The following is a 16,786-nucleotide window of genomic DNA, read 5'->3' on the forward strand; positions in this document are numbered from 1 at the left end:
TTCATTGGCTGCTTCAGACATAGTTGCCCACAATACAGCGTCTGAACTTTTACAGCCAGATAACAAGATGAGCATTCAAAGTGCACTTCATAAGCAAAGGAAAAACATTTGCCATTGAATGTCACATCCAAGTAAAAATTTTGCTCTCTCAGGGAATACTAAGACTAGATTCACACCATACAGTCATAGTTTTCTCCGACCTAGCCAAACTTAGTTCTGACATTTGCTGGCAATTTTTTTTCCGTAGTTATGAAACCCACTTTGGATGATCCACACTATAGTCATATCCAATTGATGCATACTTTTGAGTTCATTGCGTTTCCCTTTGCTCCTTTTTTCCCTGGAAAACACCATTTTTTAAATACATATTTATGAAATCTTCAGATATCTAAGATTGTTCAAAGGCCACTTTCTCCCCCCAGTCGCCGAATGTAGAGGAAAAATTTGAACTTGTGGAAAGTAATCAATTGCTTTTCATATAGTCTGGTACTCTTTATCTCACATGAACACACTCACCCCAGCTTTAACTTGATCTTAAATACTGTTAAGCGAACATTTAAAAAAAAATGCAAATCTTTCATCGCATCTCAAACTATAATGCATCTATCCCTCCATACATGACATTCTGTATTATACATTACACAATACATATCTAAACAATCAACCAAACTTGCACAAAGTTAACAGCGTAAAATAACTTCCCATATGTTGAAAGACTGCGGCAAAATGAATTCCTGAATAGGAAGTTATCACTATTTCCACTGATCCTCAATAAACACAAATTCTAACAGAAATGGGAGACACGTTACTTTTACAGAAATTAATGACATCAGACCACTAAAGTTTTATACACAAAGATGACATCCAAAGATTTATTTCAGAGTTTTTTTTCTGTCAAGGCCAAGACTAACCTGTTTATTGTTTTCAGTTTGACAAACTCTATACATATAATCACTACAGGACCATCTTGGTCCAGTCTGTTATGTTTTTAAACTAGATATTTAATTTAGGTTCAGTGTCACTCACTCCCTATTCGCCCAATATCTACACAAATGTAGCACAAAGAACCCTGATCGCTGTACTCCAGCTTACAGAATATATCACACATAACATGACCACCTCAACATCAGAGAGCTGGAAGAATAATCAGACTGTGCCTTCTGCTATAAATTACTAGTCAGATTTATTGAGCAGCAAAGCATGTAAACAGTGTTAAATACAAACAGCAGATTTATAGTAATCAGACTTTATTACTCTCCTCAGAAAATCAAAAACAAATGCATTTCTACTGCTAACACAACATAAAACAGACCTTTGAAACATAGCCCCTTATGTCTTGTGGCACTTTGCTAGTGTGTTTCCAGCCCTCCCAATAACTGTTGGCATCAGAATAAGACGACTTATTGCAATGCAGCCCAAGACATAGCTCAAACTGACTTTGAAGATATCCTACAACAAAGCGAATTAACACATTTATTTCTCAAACTCAGCCAGAGCTGCTGACTCCCTCAGCTTCCCTCTGTGCCCCTCTCCGCTTTCTCCGAAGGGCCCAAAGAACTCGTAGCTGCCTTCTCAAGAGAAACAAATGCTCTGTTAAACTCTTTCACCGACATTTCCAGCCAGCGCACCCGCTGGGGGTGAATCTGGCCAACCTCCTTCCCATCCCACTCACTGCCCCTATGAACTATCAGTGGATCAATAATCATTACACATCTCTGTATCTCCCTCCAGAATGTTTGTGGCACCTGCCACAAAGTCCATCATCCATCCCTAGCCAAAGTCTGAGGCTGAACCAGACTGTTCGCAACCTCAACGTTCTATGTGACCCTGAGCTAAGCTTCCAACCCCATATCTTCTCCATCACCCAGGCCGCCTACTTCCACCTCCACAATATCGCTCGTCTCCACCCCTGCCTCAGCCTATCTGCTGCTGAAACCCTCATCCGTGCTTTTGTTACTGCCAGACTCTACTATTCCAATGCTTTCCTGGCCAGTCTCCCATCCTCCACCCCCAATAAACTTGAGATCATCCAAAACGCTGCTGGCTGTATCCTAACTCGCTCCATGTCCCGTTCATCCAACACCCCTGTACGCACTGACCTACATTTGTACCTGGTCCAACAATACCTCAAATTGAAAATTCTCACCCTCATATCCCTATTTCTGTAACCTCCTCCAGCCCAGAACTCTCAGAACTATGCATTCCTCCAATTCTGGCCTCTTGTGCATCGCCTACTTCTTTAGCCCCACCATTGCCAGCCGTCCCATCACCTGCGTAGGCCCTAAGCTCTGGAATTCCCTTCCTGAACCTCTCCACCTCGCTGACTCCTTTAAGGCGATCCTGAAAACCTACCTCTGATCAAGCTTTTAGTCATCCATCTCCTATTTTGACGGTCAATTTTTGTCTAATTATCCTCCAGTGAAGCACCTTGGGACGCTTTATGTTAAAGGTGCTATATAAATGCAAGTTGTTTAAAAATGCTCACAGGATGTCAAATACAAAGAATGTTTGCTGGTCAAGGAAATTTTAACATCCTCTGAAGCTTAAAACCTACAAGACTTCACACCCACAAAGAAAGACTTGCCTTTACAGCCAATGAAGTATTTTTGAAGTATAGTCACTGTTGTAATGTAGGAAATGTGGCAGCCAATTCGCAAACAGCAATGTCCCACAAACATCAATGTGTTAATGACCAGATCATCTATTTTATGGTATTGTAAGGAATCTTACAACACCAGGTTATAGTCCAACAATTTTATTTTAAAATCACAAGCTTTCAGAGATTATCCCCTTCGTCAGGTGAATGAGTGAAAGGTTCTCAAATCGCATATCTTATATTAGGCTGGGACACCATCACACCAATCAGAAGGTGTCGTTGGTGTTCAGACAGGTTAGCCACGGAGAACAGTACGTCCCAGTACACTGAATATACATTGTGTCAAATTACAGACAGAGAAAGAGACCCAAATGGCGCAGAGAGAGAGAGAATATTAAAAACAGATAACTTTTTTTTTTCCCCTTGCTGGTGGGGTTACGTGTAGCGTGGTATTGGTTGAGGGCTAAATATTGGGATAACTCCCCTGCTCCTCTTTGAAATAGTGCCATAGAATTTTTTATATTCACCTGAGGGGGCAGAGACTCTCAGTACTGCACTGGAGTGTCAGCCTACATTTTGTACACAAGTCTCTGGAGCGGGACTTGGACCCACAACCTTCTGACTCAGAGGAGAGAGTGCTACCAACTGAGCCACAGCTGACACTATCCAAATATTAGCATATTAAACCCCTTTTGTTCCACAGAAGCATCCTGCACACAACTATTAGTTAAGTACCTCAATGAAATGGACACAGCCAACAGGTAAACATCGCCATATCTGTGCCTTTGAAGTGACCTATGCCACTTACTGAACAGCGAAACATGTAAAGGAACAGTATTAAATACGAACAGCAGATTTACAGCAACTACCATGGCACACCAGACCTCAAAGTGCATTATTTGCATCCTGCAGAAACAGCTAGCAGTAACTCACGCTTAGAGAGGTTCGGTGGTAGTAGCGTGGATTAAGCGCAGAGACGAGTATTGAGGAAATGGACACAGTTGGTCTTGTGATCGACAGGGTATGGGATTTAAAGCTCAGCTCAGGGTCAAATAGGACACTAATGGGTAGAACCGGAGACTTGGATGCAAAGCTTCTGCTGGGAAATAAACAGGGCGGCTTTAGTCGTCCCAATATTAAGACATAGAAAGCCCGACTCATCTATGACTTGATGCTAAATAGTGGTAGTTATGGAGTAGAAGGTTATAAAAGAAAAAGGAAGTCTTGCATTTATATTGAGCCTTTCATGATCTCAGGATGGCCTAATGCGCTTTACAACCAATGGAGCACTTCTGAAGTGTAGTCACTGTTGTAATGTAGAAAACCCAGCAGAAATTTGCAGACTGCAAAGTCCCACAAACAGCAAGGTGATAATGACCAGATAATCTGTTTTTTTAATGATGTTGGATGAGGGACAAATATTGGATAGGACATTAGGGAAAACTCCACTGCTCTTCTTCAAAACAGTGCCATAGGATCTTTAGTGTCCACCTGAGGGGAGACAGGGCCTCGATTCAAGTTTCAATCTGAAAGATGGCACCTATGACTGTGTAGTGCTCCCTCAGTACTGCATTGAAGTGTCAGCCTGGATTTTGTGCTCAAGTTGCTGAAGTGGGGCTTGAACCCACAACCATCTGACAGAGGCAAGAGTGCTACCACTGAGCCACAGCTGACACCATTATGATGGAGAGGTAGGGCTAGATGATATCAGCATATCCCAGATGAGGAAAAGCTCAGAGGGCTGCATGTGGACAAACAATAGGAGGGGGCCAAGGATGGAACCTTGGTGGATTTCCTAAGGTGACCAAGGGCAGAGGGAGTAGCCCTTGCAGATGATGTGTTGGCCAGCCACTGATCAGTCTAACAATCTCCATGGACAAACAGAGGGGGTGGCAAAGCAGAGTCCTCTGTTAGTACATCCACTCAATAATCATGCTGGTTTGAATCTTACTGGGACTACCAAGGGAACTACAACTTACAAAATAAAATCTATGGCAAATTCAATCTCCCTGCCACTGAGATTCTCATCTAATCTCAGCTACACTATTCTGGAGATTGTGGAATGTAAATTTGATGCTATTCTATTGCACCATTTGGGAACCTTTTATACATTAGTTTTTAAGTTCTTAATGTTAGGGAGCTGATGATGCTTCAAACACAGCTGACCCTGGGCAGAATTTGACCACAGAAGCCTGCAAATGACTTTGGTCTGCCAACACCATGGTCCGCACTATACCAGTCTGAGGCCAGTCCCTGTAGTATAATTGCTCCATAAATCACAACAATTTTCAGACAGTTCATACACACACTTAATTGTAATAATCCAGATCAGCAAAAATTAAGCTTTAAAAAAATATGGCCTGCTCCCTGGACAAAAGGTGGTTTGATTTAGGAAGAATAGTATTTTGCACATGATAAACTAGCATCATACTCTGATATCAGAATATCACAATATGGGTGTGCCAACATCACAATTGCTCTCTCCAACAATTATGGGCTACTGTTTAAATTTGAAGTGGTTAAGGGCAACCAGGGTTTCTTGTGAGCTTCTATCAGTCACTGAGCTAAATATTCATACCAACTGTGTGACACACAAGGGAATGCACACACTAAGGTGACCCTGAAAATGAAGCAACTAATCTTGTTTAGGAAGATTTAAAATGGTCATCCATATCCTAACAGCTCAGTGTCAAATAGTGAATGCTAAAACATCCTCTGTACTTGTAACAATCCTTCTAAAATTAAAAGTAACATTTTCAAACAGTATGCAATAGGACCAGTGTTCTCCACAAGTTTAAGCGTGGTATATTTCCACACACTAGCATATAAATACCACCTACCCCAAAAAAAAACTTCAGGGTATTCCTCCTTTCACAAACAGCAAGGGATTTAAAAAGAAATGTACAGACAATGGTTCTAAAAGCAGTGATAACAATTCAGATAGAACTAGGATCATAGGGAAGCCTCTCCACAGTATACCAGGGTCCTAATAAAGCCTGGGTCTTTTCTGCATATTGTCGTCCACCTGCCCCAAACTTCATAAAGTCCTTCACAGATCAGGTATCTCATTCATATTTCTAAACCTGCGGCAAGGAAAGAAGCAGATGCCCACAAGCTGCTCTAATCCACTCACGAGAAAGATTTTCATAATCAAGGCTTTCGTGGAACAACGTGCTCTCCCTCAGCTCTTCACAATCTACGATATTCTCTCCATCCAGAGCAGCTTGTCTGCAAGGCTTGCCGAGCCGGTTGGAAATCCTCCTTCATACCATTTGAGAAAGGATGGAGAACAATATCTATAGCAGCATCATCCAAGTCTTTGTGGGTTATTCAGTGATAGCATGGAAGCCTGCAGACCATGTAAAGTTTAAACCAATATTTCCATTCATTTCCATAAGACAGGTTAATTAATGTATGGCTGAAGAAATGGTGCAGGAGGGAGCTCTTCAGATTCCTTGGGCATTGGGGCCAATTCTGAGGCAGGAGAGACCTGTACAAGCCGGATGGGTTGCAACTCAGAGCTGGGACCAATGTCCTCGCGGGGAGGTTAACTAGTGCTGTGGGGAAGGGTTTAAAACTAATTTGGTAGGGGGGTGGGCACCAGAATGAAACATTAGAAAGGAGAAACATGGCGCACAGAGGACTGGGAGAGATAAAGAGGTCTAAAGAACAGTTCAGAAAAAGGAGGGATCAAACAGGGGGCAAATGTGAGGCAGTCTATGATGAGCTTGGAGGGCATGTGCTAAATGTACGTAGCGTGGTAAATAAGGTTAGTGAGCTGCAGGTACAAGTTGCCACACAGGACTATGATATAGTGGCAATAACAGAGATCTGGGTCAAAGGAGGAGAGGTACTTAATATTCCTGGCTACAAGGTATTCAGGAAAGGTAGGGAAGGAAACAAATGGGTTTGGGGGGGGGGGGGAGGCGGCAGTAGTGACCAAAAAAACTATTATAGCACTGGATAGGGATGATGTCGTTGAGGGGTCAAAGACAGAATCTATTTGGTTAGAATTGAATAGAGGAGCTATTATGCTACAAGGTGTACATTACACATTAAATTATATCGAAACTACAGCACAGAAACAGGCCATTCAGTCCAACTGGCCAATGCTGGCGTTTAAGCTCCATGTCAGCCTCGTCCCTCCCTACTTCATCTAATCCCATCAGGATATCCTTCTATTTCTTTCTCCCTCATGTGCTTATCTAACTTCCCCTTAAATGCATCTATGCTATTTGCCTCAACAACTCCTTGTGGTAGCGCATTCCACATTCTTGCCATTCTTTGGGTAAAGAAGTTTCTCCTGAATTCCCTACTGGATTTATTAGCAACTATTTTAAATTTATGACCTCTAATTTTAGACTCCCCCACAAGTGGAAACATTTTCTCCACGTCTACCCTATCAAACCCTATTATCTTATATAAACTTCTATCAGGTCACCCCTCAGCCGTCTCTTTTTTTTAAAAAAAAGTGCCCCAGCCTGTTCAGCCTTTCCTGATGAGGATATCCTCAGTTCTGGTATCATCCTTGTAAATCTTTTTTGCACCCTCTCCAATGCCTCTATATTCTTTCTATAATATGGAGACCAGAACTGTGCACAATACTCCAAGTACGGTCTAACCCAGGTTCCATACAAGTTTAACATAACTGCTTTTCAATTCTATACCCTCTAGAAATGAACCCTGGCATTGATTTGCCTTTTTTAATGGTCTTATTAACTTGTGTTGTTACTTAGCGATTTGTTTATCTGTACCCCCAGATCCCTCTGCTCCTCTACCCCATTTAGACTCATTTTCCAAGGAGAATGTGGCCTCCTTATTCTTCCCACCTCACACTTATCTATATTGAAATTAATTTGTCAATTACATGCCCATTCTGCAAGTTTATTAATGTCCTCTTGCATTTTGACGCATTCTTCCTTTGTATTAATTACAACCCCAATTTAGTGTCGTCCACAAATTTTGAAATTGTACTTCCAATTCCCGAATCTAAATCGTTAATATAAAGTGTACAACAGCGGTTCCAGCACTGATCCCTGTGGAACACCACTTTTGCCAGCCTGAGTAGCTACCCTTAACCCCTAACTGTTTTGTTTCGCAGCCAATTTGCTATCCATTCTGCTACCTATCCCCAGACTCCACATGCTCTGACCTCAGCCATGAGTCTACAATGCGGTATCTTATCAAAGGCCTTTTGAAAATACAAATATATTACATTGACTGCATTACCCTTGTCTAATCTGTTACCTCTTCAAAGAATTCAATAAGGCTAGTCAAGCATGATTTTCCCTTCCGAAATCCGTGCTGACTATTCTTTATTATATTTTCGTTCTCTAGATGTCTATCACATCTTTGAGTAAAGATTCCATTATCTTTCCTACCACCGATATTAAGCTAACTGGTCTGCAGTTCCCTGGACTTGTTCTATCTCCCTTAAATATAGGAACATTAGCTGTCCAACTCTGGCACTATACCCTTTCCTAATGTGTATTTTACCCACACACCTGCTATCTCCTCCCTAACTTCTGTTAACATTCGCAGATGCAATCCATCTGGACCAGGGGTTTTATCCACCCTAGGTTTGATTAGTTTATCAATTATCTCCCCCATTTCTATCTTAAATGTTTTAATATCTTTTTTTAAATGTCCTGCCCACCTTGTTAGTCTACCTAGTAAATACGGAGGCAAAGTAACTATTCAATATTTGCCATTTCACTGTCGTTACCTCTGAGCTTATCTTGTGCATCCCTTAGTGGCCCTATCCCTAGTCTGATTTTTCTTTTGTTATTTGTATCTGTAGAAAACCTCACTGTTTCTTCTTATATTCCTTGATAATTTAATCTTAGTTCCTCTGTTTTCCCAATTGTTTTTTAAATTTGTTTTCCTAACCTCTTCGCATTCCCTTTTGTCATCGTCTCCTTTATTGTTTATGTACTTAGCGTATGCCTTTTTCTTTAGTTTCAATTTTACCCTTATCTCTTTATTTATCCATGGTGTTTCATTATTGGCTACCAAATAGAGGGAAGAAGATAGAGGAGCAAATTTGCAGGCAAATTGCAGAAAGATTCAAGAACTATAGAGCAGTAATAATGGGGGACTTCAATTATCCCAATATAGACTGGGATAGTAACAGTGTAAAGGGCAAAGGAGGGGAGGAATTCCTGAAACATCGCAAGAAAACTTTCTTGATCAGTGTGTTTCCAGTCCAACGAGGAAGGAAGTAGTGCTGGATCTAGTTCTGGGGAATGAAGTGGGGCAAGTGGAGCATGTTTCAGTGGGGGAGCATTTGGAGAACGGTGATCATATTAGGTTTAGAATAGTTATGGAAAAGGACAAGGAACAATCAAGTGTTAAAATACTTAACTGGAGGAGGGCTAATTTCAGTGAGCTGTAAAGGGATCTTGCCCTGGTGGATTGCAATCAAAAATTGGTAGACAAAACAGTAATTGAACAACAGGAGGCCTTCAAGGAGCAAATGGTTTGGGTGCAGAGTAGACACATTCCCAAAAGGGGAAAAGGAAGGACATCCAAAGCTAGAGCTCCATGGATGACTAAAGATATAGATTAAAATGAAACAGAAAAAGAGGCTTATGACAAATGTACAGTTCATAATAGAGAACCAAGCTGAATACAGAAAGTACAGAGGAGATCTAAAAAGGGAATAAGAGGGGCAAAGAGAAGGTATGAGAATAGATTAGCAGCTGACATAAAAGGGAACCCAAAAGTCTTTTAAAACATATAAACAGTAATAGGATAGTCAAAGGAAGGATGGAGCAGATTAGGGACAAAAAAGATCTTGTGGAGGCAGAGGGTGTGGCTGAAGTACTAAATGCATACTTCGCATTGGTCTTCACTCGAGAAGAGGACTCTGCCAATTCAGCAGTAAAGGAAAAGGTAGCAGCGATATTGGATAGGATAAAAATAAAGAGGTACTTAAAAGATTGGCAGTATTCAAAGTAGAAAAGTCACCTGGTCCAGATGGAATGCATCCTACTAAGGGAAGTATGGGCGGAAATTGGAGAGGCTCTGGCTACAATCTTCCAATCCTCCTTGGATTGCAAATGTAACACCCCTGTTCAAAAAAGGGGAGAAGGATAAACCCAGCAATTACAGGCCAGCCAGCCTAACGTCGGTGGTGGGGAAAGTTTGACAGACAACAATCCAGGAAAAAATTAATTGGCACTTGGAAAATTATAGGCTAATAAATGAAAGTCAGCATGGATTTGTTAACAGAAAATCTTGATTGACTAACTTGATTGAGTTCTTTGATGAAGTAATGGAGGGGGTTAGTGAGGGTAGTGCGGTTGATGTGTATATGGACTTTCAAAAGGCATTTGATAAAGTTCCACGTAATAGAGTTGTAAGCAAAATTAAAGCCCAAGGGATTAAAGGGACAGTGGCAGCATCGATACAAAATTGGCTAAGGGACAGAAACCAGAGTAGTGGTGAACGGTTGTTTTTCAGACTGGAGGGAAGTATACAGTGGTGTTCCCCAGGGGTCGGTATTAGGAACAGTGCTCTTTTTAATATTTATGAATGACCTGGACTTGGGTACACGGTATAATTGTAAAGTTTGCAGATGACATGAAACTGGGAAAGTAGTAAACAATGAAGACAGTAACAGACTTCAGGAGTACAGACAGACTGGTGAAATGGGCAGACACATGACAGATGAAATCTAACGGAGAAATGTGAAAATGAGTTTTGGTAGGGAAATGAGGTGTCAATATAAACTAAATGATACAATTTTAAAGGGGTACGGGACCAGAAAGACCTGGAGGTACATGTACACAAATCTTTGAAAGTGGCAGGACAAGTTGACAAGGCTGTTAAAAAAGCATATGGGATCCTGGACTTTATTAAAAGAGGCAGAGTGTACAAAAGCAAGGAAGTTATGCTAAACCTTTATAAAACAATGGTCAGGCCACAACTGGAGTATTGTGTTCAATTCTGGGCACCACACTCATGGGAAGGATGTCAAGGCCTTCGAGAAGGTGCAGAAGAAATTTACTAGAATGGTACCATGGATGAGGGATGTCGGTTATGTGGAGAGACTGGAGAAACTGAGGTTATTCTTAGAACAGAGAAGGTTAAGGGGAAATTTGATAGAGGTGTTCAAAATCATGAACTGTTTTGATAGAGTAAATGTGAAACTGTTTCCAGTGGCAGAAGGATTGGTAACTAGAGGACACAGATTTAAGGTGATTGGCCAAAAAAAAGTGGCGACTTGAGGAAACTTTTTTTTTTGCGATGATGATATGAAATGCACTGCCCAAAAGGGTGGTAGAAACAGATTCAATAACAATTGTCAAAAGGGAATTGGGTAAATGCTTGAAGAGAAAAAATTTACAGGGCTATGGGGAAAGAGCAGGCATGAGCACGATGGACCGAATGGCCGCCTTCTGGGCTGCAACATACTATGATCAAGTCACTGATAGCAACAGATCTTGGCATTCTGATTTAGGATTCATCCACCATTGATGCAACACAGAACAGTCCTTTCCAAATCTACAGACCCATCTATAATATCAAAAAAATTACATCAGCACACATTTTCTGTCAACTTATTCCCCATTATATATACACCTATGCTCACATTTATAGTGGATACTGCCTTTTGTATAGTTGTAATTAGGTAAAATGATTTGTCACAGCTTGGTACCAGATGTCAAATCTCTAAAACCTCAGTGGTTTGCTGCCTGAGTACCACAATTTTACAAAAAAGTGGAGACAGTGAAAGTGCCAGTGTCTGAGTGAACTTGAGATAACATCACTTTCCACAACAAACCACTTGCCCTGGTCATTGTACATACAGCCACCAAATGCATAAAATTTTGACATATCAGCATGTGCTGCTCTAAACAGTGTGTAACCCTAGTATAAGGATACACCCTGGTGACCAATGACCTTCAAAAATTAAACTTCAAGTCACAACAGAACCTACACGTCTCAATAATCTACAAACCATCAACTTCTGCACCCATCAGCATCCATTATCCATCACATATTGCTGCACTGTGTATACACTTACACCGAAATTAAACAGTTAATGCAAATATTATCTTCCTACATTAAAATAGCAGGCAAGATATAAATCAACTGTACAACAGACAGGCAACAAACAGCCCGACTTTAAACATATGACCTTATTAGTCAGCATTTGCAATTACCTCTAAATGACCATCATAATCAGAATCTTCTCAAGTGACTGCTTTCTAACCCACCTTGAATGTTCGACTTAAAAACATAAAACTGTTAGACGAACAACGGTAACATTTCTCACGATGTCTCTCAACAACTCTTTATACAGTAAGCACAACGTGCTAGCTGCTCCACTCGTTACTGGTAGGCAGTAGCAATAAACAGGATCGTGACGTCCCAGTGAGTGATGGGCTATGTTGCTAAGATATCAGCTTACAAGGCACGTGATAGATATAAATACAAGCAGAAGTTCTGCTACTTTCCAAATTGGGCAATGCTCAAAGTTAGGCAAACAAAACATTGTGCAGGTTGTGCTTTAACTTTTTTTTGCCTTTAGTGGACTCTGATAGTTGGGCAAGAGCGCGAGCCCGCCAGAAAACAAGAGCGCGAGCCCGCCAGAAAACAAGAGCGCGAGCCCGCCAGAAAACAAGAGCGCGAGCCCGCCAGAAAACAAGAGCGCGAGCCCGCCAGAAAACAAGAGCGCGAGCCCGCCAGAAAACAAGAGCGCGAGCCCGCCAGAAAACAAGAGCGCGAGCCCGCCAGAAAACAAGAGCGCGAGCCCGCCAGAAAACAAGAGCGCGAGCCCGCCAGAAAACAAGAGCGCGAGCCCGCCAGAAAACAAGAGCGCGAGCCCGCCAGAAAACAAGAGCGCGAGCCCGCCAGAAAACAAGAGCGCGAGCCCGCCAGAAAACAAGAGCGCGAGCCCGCCAGAAAACAAGAGCGCGAGCCCGCCAGAAAACAAGAGCGCGAGCCCGCCAGAAAACAAGAGCGCGAGCCCGCCAGAAAACAAGAGCGCGAGCCCGCCAGAAAACAAGAGCGCGAGCCCGCCAGAAAACAAGAGCGCGAGCCCGCCAGAAAACAAGAGCGCGAGCCCGCCAGAAAACAAGAGCGCGAGCCCGCCAGAAAACAAGAGCGCGAGCCCGCCAGAAAACAAGAGCGCGAGCCCGCCAGAAAACAAGAGCGCGAGCCCGCCAGAAAACAAGAGCGCGAGCCCGCCAGAAAACAAGAGCGCGAGCCCGCCAGAAAACAAGAGCGCGAGCCCGCCAGAAAACAAGAGCGCGAGCCCGCCAGAAAACAAGAGCGCGAGCCCGCCAGAAAACAAGAGCGCGAGCCCGCCAGAAAACAAGAGCGCGAGCCCGCCAGAAAACAAGAGCGCGAGCCCGCCAGAAAACAAGAGCGCGAGCCCGCCAGAAAACAAGAGCGCGAGCCCGCCAGAAAACAAGAGCGCGAGCCCGCCAGAAAACAAGAGCGCGAGCCCGCCAGAAAACAAGAGCGCGAGCCCGCCAGAAAACAAGAGCGCGAGCCCGCCAGAAAACAAGAGCGCGAGCCCGCCAGAAAACAAGAGCGCGAGCCCGCCAGAAAACAAGAGCGCGAGCCCGCCAGAAAACAAGAGCGCGAGCCCGCCAGAAAACAAGAGCGCGAGCCCGCCAGAAAACAAGAGCGCGAGCCCGCCAGAAAACAAGAGCGCGAGCCCGCCAGAAAACAAGAGCGCGAGCCCGCCAGAAAACAAGAGCGCGAGCCCGCCAGAAAACAAGAGCGCGAGCCCGCCAGAAAACAAGAGCGCGAGCCCGCCAGAAAACAAGAGCGCGAGCCCGCCAGAAAACAAGAGCGCGAGCCCGCCAGAAAACAAGAGCGCGAGCCCGCCAGAAAACAAGAGCGCGAGCCCGAAGAGCTTACTACAACAAGGGGAGGACAGATCAGGTGGAGCTTTTGTTTACCTTGGGTCTTAATCTTAGCAAACTGATTAAGAGACAAGGTGAAATAATTCACCCAGAAGGTGGCTGGATCTGGCAGCGATAGACAGCAAGCTTGGCAGGACAACTAACTGGATTAATGCATTTGTTCCGGCACAAATTCAACTCATTGTCCAGACACTGTAATGGAAATATTGCTGGGCTGGCACTTTGAAAGTACAATTCTTACCCAGCATTACAAATGATCCAGCATTGGATTGCAGGGCTCGGAAAGAAGTCGCACTAGGCAGCAGGCCAGCGACCAATAATCAATGGCCTTCAGCAAAAGTCATTGAACTGCAATAGGAATTAAGTGATTTTTGTAGAAATACCTGTTATAGAACCACAGTACTGAATTTCACAAAGTGCTACTGAAGAAAACTTCACTTGTACCAGTTTGCATTTGTTTTTTTTGTACCACTGTATGTACGTTTGATAAGTCAAACAAACAGTTCAATTTTATAGAGGTACCAAAAAAAAGTGTTTCAAGTTTCACGTCCTCTACCACTGCTCTCCCACCCAAGCACTCCCAAGAGGATAGGACATAGAGCTGCTTCAGGCTCCTTCCATGTTCTCTGAAGCCAGCTGCTGAGAGGCAGGCAAGAGCGTTCAAGGCAGGACTCCTTTTGATCTACCCGCTCTCCCTGAGCAGCCTCCTCTGGGTACTTCCCGATGAATGAAATTCACAAGCTCACCATGTGAGAAATTGAGGTATACAGTCAGACCTGCCCTTCTCATTCTGTGGTACAGCACGCATAAGATCCAGACTACCGACCCATTCACTTCTGAACTTTTCTTTCACTGTCTCCCATTTCTCCCGCTCCACTTGCTTTGTCCCCAAGCAATTTCCTTTCCCCTTTCTCCCATTATTTTACACAATGTTATACAATTTTATCTAAAACAGGAGCAAAGTAGAAACAGGAGCCTGGAATGAAAAGGATCTTAAAATTGAAGGATTCCAGTAACAAAATCTTAAAAGCATAAGGAGCACATGAATACAATAAAGCCCCTTGGCATGAAAGTGTCACGAACTTTCCTCATATCCTAAATCTACACTAAAAGGACATTTGGCCCTCTTCAACTATCTACAACTCCCACTGTAAAACTATTGCTGTTATTCCAAGTATTGAAAATTGCTTTTAACAAATATAATTCCAGCTATATAGCATCTATCACACAAAGGTGAAAGTGCTTCACAAAATTATCTGTGACTTATTATGTAGATAAACATAGCAGCCATTTTGCACATAGCAACCTCTCAACAATCATGAGATGAATGATCAGATTGCTTGAGCGAGGAATGTTTGGCTAGGACATCAGTACTCCCTGCTCTTCAAATAGTGTCATGGGATCTTTAATGTCCACTAGAACAATCAGAATTCACAATGAGCTTAGGCTTCATGTCCCATCCAAAAAACAATATCTGACAATGAAGCTATATCAGTATTGCACTAGAGTTTCAACTCAAAATATAACCAGACCCTGGTATGGAGGCTCTAATCCCCAACCTTGTAACTCAGGAGAGTGTGCTACCAACCGGAGACAAACTACATAAACAAAAAACTGTAGCAAATAATAAATTTCATATCTTTCGCTATCAATAAATATTTTCCAGACAGTTTGAACATAACATTTCATATTTTCAAATTATATCACAGCCTTGATCAGGAGTTCATAAATACGGAGTTCCAAAATTGCATACTCAATTGCGAGCCTCAAAATAGCACACATTAGAAACATGACACTTTTGATACAATACTTTTCCAGAGATATGCAGGGGGTAGGCAAAAGAGATTGAGGGCAGAATTTGCATCAGTAACAACTTTCATTTGTATAGCACCTTTAACATAGCAACCTCCCAAGGCACTTTACCAGGGGCTGAGGAAAACAGACCAAGTCAAAGGCAAATATTAGGAGGGGTGATTAAAAGCTTGGTCAAAGGGGTGGGTTTTAAGTAGAGTCTTACAGGAGGAGAGGGAGACGTTGAGGCAGAGGAGTTTAGAATGGGACCTGGCCGCCAATGGAACATATGAACAGGAGTAGGTCATTCAGCCTCTTGAGCCTGTTCCACCATTCAATTAGATCTTGGTGATCTGTATCTCAACTCCATTTACCTGGCTTGGTTCCATATCCCTTAATACCCTTACCTAACAGAAATCTATCAATCCCAATTTTGAAATTTTCAATTGACCTAGCCTCAACAGGGGGAAGAGATTTCCAGATTTCCAGTACCCTTTGTGTGAATGGTATGGTGAAGGGAGGGGGATGCAGAGGAGGCCAAAGTCAGAAAGAGTTCTGGGACGGGATTTTAGAGCTGGTGGAGATCACAGATAGCGATAGGCATGGCCTGTGAGGGATTTAAAGACTGTGACGGGAATTAAAAATTTAAAGCGTTGAGAGACCATCAATTGGAGTAACCAAGTCACATATGTAAAAAAAAATGGCACTGCACAAGGAAAATCAGCCAAAACAAGAAAAACCACAGGATGCAGCACTTGTACTATCAGCCAGCATTCTGTGATTCCAAAAATATCTTTGTCAATGGTGCACCATACTGTACAGTACTTTCTGCACTGCAATAAACATCTACACAGCAGTAAAAGTGACACAAACTTCAAAAATTACATTCTGAAGGAGGAAATCAGATGTCCACACAATCCAACATTCAGCTTTGTGCAACAGCTTCGATATTGTAAGTTTTCAGGGAACTTTAAACATTCCCCTAATGAACTGTCATCTTCCATTTGCGTGTGAAGTAACATTTGACAAAGAAGTGGAAATGATATGTCAGTTAGGCATCCACCAGGAAACCTCAAACTACAATCCTCCGTGTTAGTTTGGAGCATTCATTTGCTTCTCAAAACACTCCCATATATTTTAATATCAGAAAAGTAAAAAAAATTAGCAAAAATCTCTCCCAGCACTTGTACCAGGTCAAAGGGGCACATATCAGCACTAAGGAAAAAATAAACCACCCAATGGGGCAACAGTTGAGCTGGTAAGAATCTGTTGGAACAGGGAATGTCTAGTAGGTCCAAAAGCCAATTTTTGACACCATCAACCAACTTTATCTTGTCCAGAAATATATCCAATTGTCCCTTGATCCTATATACACTGTCCACTTAAAAATTCTGCCTGGCTGCTCATCACTATTTAATTTCTCTTTCGTATCTTCTGGTATTTGAACCCTCGAAAGTGAAAAATTTGCCTGTTTTGAAGTTTTCAAAATTATGAAGGGAACACTTAGGTCCATTTC

The 16,786-nt window shown here is 42.5% G+C and overlaps 1 protein-coding gene across 7 annotated transcripts in view; it reads right to left on the reverse strand.

Annotated features, from left to right (window-relative positions):
* fubp3 (far upstream element (FUSE) binding protein 3) overlaps positions 1-16,786 on the reverse strand; it is a 92,739-nt gene that overhangs the window by 66,935 nt on the left and 9,018 nt on the right. The window contains exon 1 of one of the 7 annotated variants that reach the window (XM_067969846.1): positions 11,767-11,889. The exons of the other annotated variants lie outside the window; for them this stretch is intronic. The gene's annotated coding sequence lies outside the window, so the exon portion shown is untranslated. Of the gene's footprint in view, positions 1-11,766; positions 11,890-16,786 lie in introns of those variants that run through there. 7 annotated transcript variants of the gene reach the window in all.

Source organism: Heptranchias perlo, chromosome 31 (assembly GCF_035084215.1).
Source record: "Heptranchias perlo isolate sHepPer1 chromosome 31, sHepPer1.hap1, whole genome shotgun sequence".
In the NCBI taxonomy this organism is placed as follows: Eukaryota; Metazoa; Chordata; class Chondrichthyes; order Hexanchiformes; family Hexanchidae; genus Heptranchias; species Heptranchias perlo.